The following is an 11,862-nucleotide window of genomic DNA, read 5'->3' as shown; positions in this document are numbered from 1 at the left end:
TGCCGAAAATCTGTTTTTCGTTTTTCTGTTTTTTTGCGAACTTTATTTTCACTATTTTTATCACAGCATTCGAAATAGTGGTCCAAATATGGAATGTTATACCTCGTTGAGCTCGTATTTAAATTTCCAATCGAACGGTGTTTACAAATTGAAATTCTATTTTTTTCACATTTTTTGCAAATTTTGATGAACAAAATGGTAAAAAAAATGCGAAAATTTGGCCAAAAATTATTTTGACAAAATCGGTCCAAAAGTTATTTGTTTGGTTAGTATTGGTAATTAGGAGTAAAAAAATGTAATTTTTTTAACTTTCCGACCATTTTTGGCCAAGTTATACCGAAAATACCAATCGTAAATATTGCATTTTTGCCGAAAATCTGTTTTTCGTTTTTCTGTTTTTTTGCGAACTTTATTTTCACTATTTTTATCACAGCATTCGAAATAGTGGTCCAAATATGGAATGTTATACCTCGTTGAGCTCGTATTTAAATTTCCAATCGAACGGTGTTTACAAATTGAAATTCTATTTTTTTCACATTTTTTGCAAATTTTGATGAACAAAATGGTAAAAAAAATGCGAAAATTTGGCCAAAAATTATTTTGACAAAATCGGTCCAAAAGTTATTTGTTTGGTTAGTATTGGTAATTAGGAGTAAAAAAATGTAATTTTTTTAACTTTCCGACCATTTTTGGCCAAGTTATACCGAAAATACCAATCGAAATATTGCATTTTTGCCGAAAATCTGTTTTTCGTTTTTCTGTTTTTTTGCGAACTTTATTTTCACTATTTTTATCACAGCATTCGAAATAGTGGTCCAAATATGGAATGTTATACCTCGTTGAGCTCGTATTTAAATTTCCAATCGAACGGTGTTTACAAATTGAAATTCTATTTTTTTCACATTTTTTGCAAATTTTGATGAACAAAATGGTAAAAAAAATGCGAAAATTTGGCCAAAAATTATTTTGACAAAATCGGTCCAAAAGTTATTTGTTTGGTTAGTATTGGTAATTAGGAGTAAAAAAATGTAATTTTTTTAACTTTCCGACCATTTTTGGCCAAGTTATACCGAAAATACCAATCGGAAATATTGCATTTTTGCCGAAAATCTGTTTTTCGTTTTTCTGTTTTTTTGCGAACTTTATTTTCACTATTTTTATCACAGCATTCGAAATAGTGGTCCAAATATGGAATGTTATACCTCGTTGAGCTCGTATTTAAATTTCCAATCGAACGGTGTTTACAAATTGAAATTCTATTTTTTTCACATTTTTTGCAAATTTTGATGAACAAAATGGTAAAAAAAATGCGAAAATTTGGCCAAAAATTATTTTGACAAAATCGGTCCAAAAGTTATTTGTTTGGTTAGTATTGGTAATTAGGAGTAAAAAAATGTAATTTTTTTAACTTTCCGACCATTTTTGGCCAAGTTATACCGAAAATACCAATCGTAAATATTGCATTTTTGCCGAAAATCTGTTTTTCGTTTTTCTGTTTTTTTGCGAACTTTATTTTCACTATTTTTATCACAGCATTCGAAATAGTGGTCCAAATATGGAATGTTATACCTCGTTGAGCTCGTATTTAAATTTCCAATCGAACGGTGTTTACAAATTGAAATTCTATTTTTTTCACATTTTTTGCAAATTTTGATGAACAAAATGGTAAAAAAAATGCGAAAATTTGGCCAAAAATTATTTTGACAAAATCGGTCCAAAAGTTATTTGTTTGGTTAGTATTGGTAATTAGGAGTAAAAAAATGTAATTTTTTTAACTTTCCGACCATTTTTGGCCAAGTTATACCGAAAATACCAATCGGAAATATTGCATTTTTGCCGAAAATCTGTTTTTCGTTTTTCTGTTTTTTTGCGAACTTTATTTTCACTATTTTTATCACAGCATTCGAAATAGTGGTCCAAATATGGAATGTTATACCTCGTTGAGCTCGTATTTAAATTTCCAATCGAACGGTGTTTACAAATTGAAATTCTATTTTTTTCACATTTTTTGCAAATTTTGATGAACAAAATGGTAAAAAAAATGCGAAAATTTGGCCAAAAATTATTTTGACAAAATCGGTCCAAAAGTTATTTGTTTGGTTAGTATTGGTAATTAGGAGTAAAAAAATGTAATTTTTTTAACTTTCCGACCATTTTTGGCCAAGTTATACCGAAAATACCAATCGGAAATATTGCATTTTTGCCGAAAATCTGTTTTTCGTTTTTCTGTTTTTTTGCGAACTTTATTTTCACTATTTTTATCACAGCATTCGAAATAGTGGTCCAAATATGGAATGTTATACCTCGTTGAGCTCGTATTTAAATTTCCAATCGAACGGTGTTTACAAATTGAAATTCTATTTTTTTCACATTTTTTGCAAATTTTGATGAACAAAATGGTAAAAAAAATGCGAAAATTTGGCCAAAAATTATTTTGACAAAATCGGTCCAAAAGTTATTTGTTTGGTTAGTATTGGTAATTAGGAGTAAAAAAATGTAATTTTTTTAACTTTCCGACCATTTTTGGCCAAGTTATACCGAAAATACCAATCGGAAATATTGCATTTTTGCCGAAAATCTGTTTTTCGTTTTTCTGTTTTTTTGCGAACTTTATTTTCACTATTTTTATCACAGCATTCGAAATAGTGGTCCAAATATGGAATGTTATACCTCGTTGAGCTCGTATTTAAATTTCCAATCGAACGGTGTTTACAAATTGAAATTCTATTTTTTTCACATTTTTTGCAAATTTTGATGAACAAAATGGTAAAAAAAATGCGAAAATTTGGCCAAAAATTATTTTGACAAAATCGGTCCAAAAGTTATTTGTTTGGTTAGTATTGGTAATTAGGAGTAAAAAAATGTAATTTTTTTAACTTTCCGACCATTTTTGGCCAAGTTATACCGAAAATACCAATCGTAAATATTGCATTTTTGCCGAAAATCTGTTTTTCGTTTTTCTGTTTTTTTGCGAACTTTATTTTCACTATTTTTATCACAGCATTCGAAATAGTGGTCCAAATATGGAATGTTATACCTCGTTGAGCTCGTATTTAAATTTCCAATCGAACGGTGTTTACAAATTGAAATTCTATTTTTTTCACATTTTTTGCAAATTTTGATGAACAAAATGGTAAAAAAAATGCGAAAATTTGGCCAAAAATTATTTTGACAAAATCGGTCCAAAAGTTATTTGTTTGGTTAGTATTGGTAATTAGGAGTAAAAAAATGTAATTTTTTTAACTTTCCGACCATTTTTGGCCAAGTTATACCGAAAATACCAATCGTAAATATTGCATTTTTGCCGAAAATCTGTTTTTCGTTTTTCTGTTTTTTTGCGAACTTTATTTTCACTATTTTTATCACAGCATTCGAAATAGTGGTCCAAATATGGAATGTTATACCTCGTTGAGCTCGTATTTAAATTTCCAATCGAACGGTGTTTACAAATTGAAATTCTATTTTTTTCACATTTTTTGCAAATTTTGATGAACAAAATGGTAAAAAAAATGCGAAAATTTGGCCAAAAATTATTTTGACAAAATCGGTCCAAAAGTTATTTGTTTGGTTAGTATTGGTAATTAGGAGTAAAAAAATGTAATTTTTTTAACTTTCCGACCATTTTTGGCCAAGTTATACCGAAAATACCAATCGGAAATATTGCATTTTTGCCGAAAATCTGTTTTTCGTTTTTCTGTTTTTTTGCGAACTTTATTTTCACTATTTTTATCACAGCATTCGAAATAGTGGTCCAAATATGGAATGTTATACCTCGTTGAGCTCGTATTTAAATTTCCAATCGAACGGTGTTTACAAATTGAAATTCTATTTTTTTCACATTTTTTGCAAATTTTGATGAACAAAATGGTAAAAAAAATGCGAAAATTTGGCCAAAAATTATTTTGACAAAATCGGTCCAAAAGTTATTTGTTTGGTTAGTATTGGTAATTAGGAGTAAAAAAATGTAATTTTTTTAACTTTCCGACCATTTTTGGCCAAGTTATACCGAAAATACCAATCGAAATATTGCATTTTTGCCGAAAATCTGTTTTTCGTTTTTCTGTTTTTTTGCGAACTTTATTTTCACTATTTTTATCACAGCATTCGAAATAGTGGTCCAAATATGGAATGTTATACCTCGTTGAGCTCGTATTTAAATTTCCAATCGAACGGTGTTTACAAATTGAAATTCTATTTTTTTCACATTTTTTGCAAATTTTGATGAACAAAATGGTAAAAAAAATGCGAAAATTTGGCCAAAAATTATTTTGACAAAATCGGTCCAAAAGTTATTTGTTTGGTTAGTATTGGTAATTAGGAGTAAAAAAATGTAATTTTTTTAACTTTCCGACCATTTTTGGCCAAGTTATACCGAAAATACCAATCGAAATATTGCATTTTTGCCGAAAATCTGTTTTTCGTTTTTCTGTTTTTTTGCGAACTTTATTTTCACTATTTTTATCACAGCATTCGAAATAGTGGTCCAAATATGGAATGTTATACCTCGTTGAGCTCGTATTTAAATTTCCAATCGAACGGTGTTTACAAATTGAAATTCTATTTTTTTCACATTTTTTGCAAATTTTGATGAACAAAATGGTAAAAAAAATGCGAAAATTTGGCCAAAAATTATTTTGACAAAATCGGTCCAAAAGTTATTTGTTTGGTTAGTATTGGTAATTAGGAGTAAAAAAATGTAATTTTTTTAACTTTCCGACCATTTTTGGCCAAGTTATACCGAAAATACCAATCGGAAATATTGCATTTTTGCCGAAAATCTGTTTTTCGTTTTTCTGTTTTTTTGCGAACTTTATTTTCACTATTTTTATCACAGCATTCGAAATAGTGGTCCAAATATGGAATGTTATACCTCGTTGAGCTCGTATTTAAATTTCCAATCGAACGGTGTTTACAAATTGAAATTCTATTTTTTTCACATTTTTTGCAAATTTTGATGAACAAAATGGTAAAAAAAATGCGAAAATTTGGCCAAAAATTATTTTGACAAAATCGGTCCAAAAGTTATTTGTTTGGTTAGTATTGGTAATTAGGAGTAAAAAAATGTAATTTTTTTAACTTTCCGACCATTTTTGGCCAAGTTATACCGAAAATACCAATCGAAATATTGCATTTTTGCCGAAAATCTGTTTTTCGTTTTTCTGTTTTTTTGCGAACTTTATTTTCACTATTTTTATCACAGCATTCGAAATAGTGGTCCAAATATGGAATGTTATACCTCGTTGAGCTCGTATTTAAATTTCCAATCGAACGGTGTTTACAAATTGAAATTCTATTTTTTTCACATTTTTTGCAAATTTTGATGAACAAAATGGTAAAAAAAATGCGAAAATTTGGCCAAAAATTATTTTGACAAAATCGGTCCAAAAGTTATTTGTTTGGTTAGTATTGGTAATTAGGAGTAAAAAAATGTAATTTTTTTAACTTTCCGACCATTTTTGGCCAAGTTATACCGAAAATACCAATCGGAAATATTGCATTTTTGCCGAAAATCTGTTTTTCGTTTTTCTGTTTTTTTGCGAACTTTATTTTCACTATTTTTATCACAGCATTCGAAATAGTGGTCCAAATATGGAATGTTATACCTCGTTGAGCTCGTATTTAAATTTCCAATCGAACGGTGTTTACAAATTGAAATTCTATTTTTTTCACATTTTTTGCAAATTTTGATGAACAAAATGGTAAAAAAATGCGAAAATTTGGCCAAAAATTATTTTGACAAAATCGGTCCAAAAGTTATTTGTTTGGTTAGTATTGGTAATTAGGAGTAAAAAAATGTAATTTTTTTAACTTTCCGACCATTTTTGGCCAAGTTATACCGAAAATACCAATCGAAATATTGCATTTTTGCCGAAAATCTGTTTTTCGTTTTTCTGTTTTTTTGCGAACTTTATTTTCACTATTTTTATCACAGCATTCGAAATAGTGGTCCAAATATGGAATGTTATACCTCGTTGAGCTCGTATTTAAATTTCCAATCGAACGGTGTTTACAAATTGAAATTCTATTTTTTTCACATTTTTTGCAAATTTTGATGAACAAAATGGTAAAAAAAATGCGAAAATTTGGCCAAAAATTATTTTGACAAAATCGGTCCAAAAGTTATTTGTTTGGTTAGTATTGGTAATTAGGAGTAAAAAAATGTAATTTTTTTAACTTTCCGACCATTTTTGGCCAAGTTATACCGAAAATACCAATCGAAATATTGCATTTTTGCCGAAAATCTGTTTTTCGTTTTTCTGTTTTTTTGCGAACTTTATTTTCACTATTTTTATCACAGCATTCGAAATAGTGGTCCAAATATGGAATGTTATACCTCGTTGAGCTCGTATTTAAATTTCCAATCGAACGGTGTTTACAAATTGAAATTCTATTTTTTTCACATTTTTTGCAAATTTTGATGAACAAAATGGTAAAAAAAATGCGAAAATTTGGCCAAAAATTATTTTGACAAAATCGGTCCAAAAGTTATTTGTTTGGTTAGTATTGGTAATTAGGAGTAAAAAAATGTAATTTTTTTAACTTTCCGACCATTTTTGGCCAAGTTATACCGAAAATACCAATCGAAATATTGCATTTTTGCCGAAAATCTGTTTTTCGTTTTTCTGTTTTTTTGCGAACTTTATTTTCACTATTTTTATCACAGCATTCGAAATAGTGGTCCAAATATGGAATGTTATACCTCGTTGAGCTCGTATTTAAATTTCCAATCGAACGGTGTTTACAAATTGAAATTCTATTTTTTTCACATTTTTTGCAAATTTTGATGAACAAAATGGTAAAAAAAATGCGAAAATTTGGCCAAAAATTATTTTGACAAAATCGGTCCAAAAGTTATTTGTTTGGTTAGTATTGGTAATTAGGAGTAAAAAAATGTAATTTTTTTAACTTTCCGACCATTTTTGGCCAAGTTATACCGAAAATACCAATCGAAATATTGCATTTTTGCCGAAAATCTGTTTTTCGTTTTTCTGTTTTTTTGCGAACTTTATTTTCACTATTTTTATCACAGCATTCGAAATAGTGGTCCAAATATGGAATGTTATACCTCGTTGAGCTCGTATTTAAATTTCCAATCGAACGGTGTTTACAAATTGAAATTCTATTTTTTTCACATTTTTTGCAAATTTTGATGAACAAAATGGTAAAAAAAATGCGAAAATTTGGCCAAAAATTATTTTGACAAAATCGGTCCAAAAGTTATTTGTTTGGTTAGTATTGGTAATTAGGAGTAAAAAAATGTAATTTTTTTAACTTTCCGACCATTTTTGGCCAAGTTATACCGAAAATACCAATCGTAAATATTGCATTTTTGCCGAAAATCTGTTTTTCGTTTTTCTGTTTTTTTGCGAACTTTATTTTCACTATTTTTATCACAGCATTCGAAATAGTGGTCCAAATATGGAATGTTATACCTCGTTGAGCTCGTATTTAAATTTCCAATCGAACGGTGTTTACAAATTGAAATTCTATTTTTTTCACATTTTTTGCAAATTTTGATGAACAAAATGGTAAAAAAAATGCGAAAATTTGGCCAAAAATTATTTTGACAAAATCGGTCCAAAAGTTATTTGTTTGGTTAGTATTGGTAATTAGGAGTAAAAAATGTAATTTTTTTAACTTTCCGACCATTTTTGGCCAAGTTATACCAAAAATACCAATCGTAAATATTGCATTTTTGCCGAAAATCTGTTTTTCGTTTTTCTGTTTTTTTGCGAACTTTATTTTCACTATTTTTATCACAGCATTCGAAATAGTGGTCCAAATATGGAATGTTATACCTCGTTGAGCTCGTATTTAAATTTCCAATCGAACGGTGTTTACAAATTGAAATTCTATTTTTTTCACATTTTTTGCAAATTTTGATGAACAAAATGGTAAAAAAATGCGAAAATTTGGCCAAAAATTATTTTGACAAAATCGGTCCAAAAGTTATTTGTTTGGTTAGTATTGGTAATTAGGAGTAAAAAAATGTACTTTTTTTAACTTTCCGACCATTTTTGGCCAAGTTATACCGAAAATACCAATCGTAAATATTGCATTTTTGCCGAAAATCTGTTTTTCGTTTTTCTGTTTTTTTGCGAACTTTATTTTCACTATTTTTATCACAGCATTCGAAATAGTGGTCCAAATATGGATTGTTATACCTCGTTGAGCTCGTATTTAAATTTCCAATCGAACGGTGTTTACAAATTGAAATTCTATTTTTTTCACAGTTTTTGCAAATTTTGATGAACAAAATGGTAAAAAAAATGCGAAAATTTGGCCAAAAATTATTTTGACAAAATCGGTCCAAAAGTTATTTGTTTGGTTAGTATTGGTAATTAGGAGTAAAAAAATGTAATTTTTTTAACTTTCCGACCATTTTTGGCCAAGTTATACCGAAAATACCAATCGTAAATATTGCATTTTTGCCGAAAATCTGTTTTTCGTTTTTCTGTTTTTTTGCGAACTTTATTTTCACTATTTTTATCACAGCATTCGAAATAGTGGTCCAAATATGGAATGTTATACCTCGTTGAGCTCGTATTTAAATTTCCAATCGAACGGTGTTTACAAATTGAAATTCTATTTTTTTCACATTTTTTGCAAATTTTGATGAACAAAATGGTAAAAAAAATGCGAAAATTTGGCCAAAAATTATTTTGACAAAATCGGTCCAAAAGTTATTTGTTTGGTTAGTATTGGTAATTAGGAGTAAAAAAATGTAATTTTTTTAACTTTCCGACCATTTTTGGCCAAGTTATACCGAAAATACCAATCGTAAATATTGCATTTTTGCCGAAAATCTGTTTTTCGTTTTTCTGTTTTTTTGCGAACTTTATTTTCACTATTTTTATCACAGCATTCGAAATAGTGGTCCAAATATGGAATGTTATACCTCGTTGAGCTCGTATTTAAATTTCCAATCGAACGGTGTTTACAAATTGAAATTCTATTTTTTTCACATTTTTTGCAAATTTTGATGAACAAAATGGTAAAAAAAATGCGAAAATTTGGCCAAAAATTATTTTGACAAAATCGGTCCAAAAGTTATTTGTTTGGTTAGTATTGGTAATTAGGAGTAAAAAAATGTAATTTTTTTAACTTTCCGACCATTTTTGGCCAAGTTATACCGAAAATACCAATCGAAATATTGCATTTTTGCCGAAAATCTGTTTTTCGTTTTTCTGTTTTTTTGCGAACTTTATTTTCACTATTTTTATCACAGCATTCGAAATAGTGGTCCAAATATGGAATGTTATACCTCGTTGAGCTCGTATTTAAATTTCCAATCGAACGGTGTTTACAAATTGAAATTCTATTTTTTTCACATTTTTTGCAAATTTTGATGAACAAAATGGTAAAAAAAATGCGAAAATTTGGCCAAAAATTATTTTGACAAAATCGGTCCAAAAGTTATTTGTTTGGTTAGTATTGGTAATTAGGAGTAAAAAAATGTAATTTTTTTAACTTTCCGACCATTTTTGGCCAAGTTATACCGAAAATACCAATCGTAAATATTGCATTTTTGCCGAAAATCTGTTTTTCGTTTTTCTGTTTTTTGCGAACTTTATTTTCACTATTTTTATCACAGCATTCGAAATAGTGGTCCAAATATGGAATGTTATACCTCGTTGAGCTCGTATTTAAATTTCCAATCGAACGGTGTTTACAAATTGAAATTCTATTTTTTTCACATTTTTTGCAAATTTTGATGAACAAAATGGTAAAAAAAATGCGAAAATTTGGCCAAAAATTATTTTGACAAAATCGGTCCAAAAGTTATTTGTTTGGTTAGTATTGGTAATTAGGAGTAAAAAATGTAATTTTTTTAACTTTCCGACCATTTTTGGCCAAGTTATACCGAAAATACCAATCGTAAATATTGCATTTTTGCCGAAAATCTGTTTTTCGTTTTTCTGTTTTTTTGCGAACTTTATTTTCACTATTTTTATCACAGCATTCGAAATAGTGGTCCAAATATGGAATGTTATACCTCGTTGAGCTCGTATTTAAATTTCCAATCGAACGGTGTTTACAAATTGAAATTCTATTTTTTTCACATTTTTTGCAAATTTTGATGAACAAAATGGTAAAAAAAATGCGAAAATTTGGCCAAAAATTATTTTGACAAAATCGGTCCAAAAGTTATTTGTTTGGTTAGTATTGGTAATTAGGAGTAAAAAATGTAATTTTTTTAACTTTCCGACCATTTTTGGCCAAGTTATACCGAAAATACCAATCGTAAATATTGCATTTTTGCCGAAAATCTGTTTTTCGTTTTTCTGTTTTTTGCGAACTTTATTTTCACTATTTTTATCACAGCATTCGAAATAGTGGTCCGAATATGGAATGTTATACCTCGTTGAGCTCGTATTTAAATTTCCAATCGAACGGTGTTTACAATTTGAAATTCTATTTTTTCACATTTTTTGCAAATTTTGATGATCAAAATGGTAAAAAAAATGCGAAAATTTGGCCAAAAATTATTTTGACAAAATCGGTCCAAAAGTTATTTGTTTGGTTAGTATTGGTAATTAGGAGTAAAAAAATGTAATTTTTTTAACTTTCCGACCATTTTTGGCCAAGTTATACCGAAAATACCAATCGTAAATATTGCATTTTTGCCGAAAATCTGTTTTTCGTTTTTCTGTTTTTTTGCGAACTTTATTTTCACTATTTTTATCACAGCATTCGAAATAGTGGTCCAAATATGGAATGTTATACCTCGTTGAGCTCGTATTTAAATTTCCAATCGAACGGTGTTTACAAATTGAAATTCCATTTTTTTCACATTTTTTGCAAATTTTGATGTAAAAAAAATGCGAAAATTTGGCCAAAAATTATTTTGACAAAATCGGTCCAAAAGTTATTTGTTTGGTTAGTATTGGTAATTAGGAGTAAAAAAATGTAATTTTTTTAACTTTCCGACCATTTTTGGCCAAGTTATACCGAAAATACCAATCGTAAATATTGCATTTTTGCCGAAAATCTGTTTTCGTTTTTCTGTTTTTTGCGAACTTTATTTTCACTATTTTTATCACAGCATTCGAAATAGTGGTCCAAATATGGAATGTTATACCTCGTTGAGCTCGTATTTAAATTTCCAATCGAACGGTGTTTACAAATTGAAATTCTATTTTTTCACATTTTTTGCAAATTTTGATGATCAAAATGGTAAAAAAATGCGAAAATTTGGCCAAAAATTATTTTGACAAAATCGGTCCAAAAGTTATTTGTTTGGTTAGTATTGGTAATTAGGAGTAAAAAAATGTAATTTTTTTAACTTTACGACCATTTTTGGCCAAGTTATACCGAAAATACCAATCGTAAATATTGCATTTTTGCCGAAAATCTGTTTTTCGTTTTTCTGTTTTTTTGCGAACTTTATTTTCACTATTTTTATCACAGCATTCGAAATAGTGGTCCAAATATGGAATGTTATACCTCGTTGAGCTCGTATTTAAATTTCCAATCGAACGGTGTTTACAAATTGAAATTCTATTTTTTTCACATTTTTTGCAAATTTTGATGATCAAAATGGTAAAAAAAATGCGAAAATTTGGCCAAAAATTATTTTGACAAAATCGGTCCAAAAGTTATTTGTTTGGTTAGTATTGGTAATTAGGAGTAAAAAAATGTAATTTTTTTAACTTTCCGACCATTTTTGGCCAAGTTATACCGAAAATACCAATCGTAAATATTGCATTTTTGCCGAAAATCTGTTTTTCGTTTTTCTGTTTTTTTGCGAACTTTATTTTCACTATTTTTATCACAGCATTCGAAATAGTTGTCCAAATATGGAATGTTATACCTCGTTGAGCTCGTATTTAAATTTCCAAATTTGCAAATTTTGATGAT

The sequence above is a fragment of the Drosophila teissieri genome, chromosome 3R (assembly GCF_016746235.2).
Source record: "Drosophila teissieri strain GT53w chromosome 3R, Prin_Dtei_1.1, whole genome shotgun sequence".
Taxonomy (NCBI): Eukaryota; Metazoa; Arthropoda; class Insecta; order Diptera; family Drosophilidae; genus Drosophila; species Drosophila teissieri.
Note: the sequence above shows the minus strand (reverse complement) of the source record.